The 815-nt window shown below is 42.3% G+C and overlaps 1 protein-coding gene across 1 annotated transcript in view; it reads left to right on the top strand.

Annotated features, from left to right (window-relative positions):
* Nucleotides 1–815, top strand: part of LOC107098042 (V-type proton ATPase subunit G 1-like) — an 8,355-nt gene that overhangs the window by 3,039 nt on the left and 4,501 nt on the right. The window lies entirely within an intron of this gene.

Raw genomic sequence — 815 nt, 5'->3', positions numbered from 1 at the left:
TGCAATATTTTCTCCTCCATGTTTTGTTTTTGAATGACTCGGCACAGTATCCCACGGCCAGAAATGCTTGTGACACAAGGCAGCGTGCGTCAACACATTTGCAGTGACATCTACTGGACTGGAAGTGGTATTGCACTTGTTTTTGGCTGATGTTCGCCAACCATTCATGCAATTTTATTTATTCATTTTTTTAAATTAATAATCGATGCAGTAGATCACGAAAATTAGAATCACAATGCATCATCATTACGATTATTTTGCACACCCCTACTCTGCAGATTGAACCACATTTCTGTTTCTATCGGCTGTCAAAGATGAACAGCCATGAGGAAATGAATCTAATTGTGGCGCAACAATGTCACATGACGATGTTGAAAATTAAAAAAAACATTTAACTTTTTGTACTGTATCCCACCTCTGCAAATCGTCAGTGACTGATGTGCTGACTAGTTAAGAGCCCTGAAACAGATCAATATAAGCCCCATTTCCACTACCCTTTTGAAACCATGCCGAGATTGGTCCGAGCGCAGTAACCGAGATAACGCTTGAGTGTAAACGGCACGCACAACTGAACCGCGCTAACATGGTACTAGTTCATCAGTAGGGCTCTGAGCGTTCTGTTCTGTCTCAGATAACAAAGAGTGCATGAGCAGACCGCGTCGTCTCCTTACAGTCAGCCTCTGGAATCAGGAAATTTCTGACATTCATAAAAATAGATTCCTGCACGATTTCCAGTGATGATTCTGCTTAGCAGTGGGATGAACCTTAACGTCTGTCGTTGTTTCCTGCGTCTGGAAGCCCTGATTAGACTATCG

The sequence above is a fragment of the Cyprinodon variegatus genome, unplaced genomic scaffold (assembly GCF_000732505.1).
Source record: "Cyprinodon variegatus isolate N-32 unplaced genomic scaffold, C_variegatus-1.0 Scaffold743, whole genome shotgun sequence".
Taxonomy (NCBI): Eukaryota; Metazoa; Chordata; class Actinopteri; order Cyprinodontiformes; family Cyprinodontidae; genus Cyprinodon; species Cyprinodon variegatus.
This window is presented reverse-complemented; position numbering and strand designations above follow the sequence as displayed.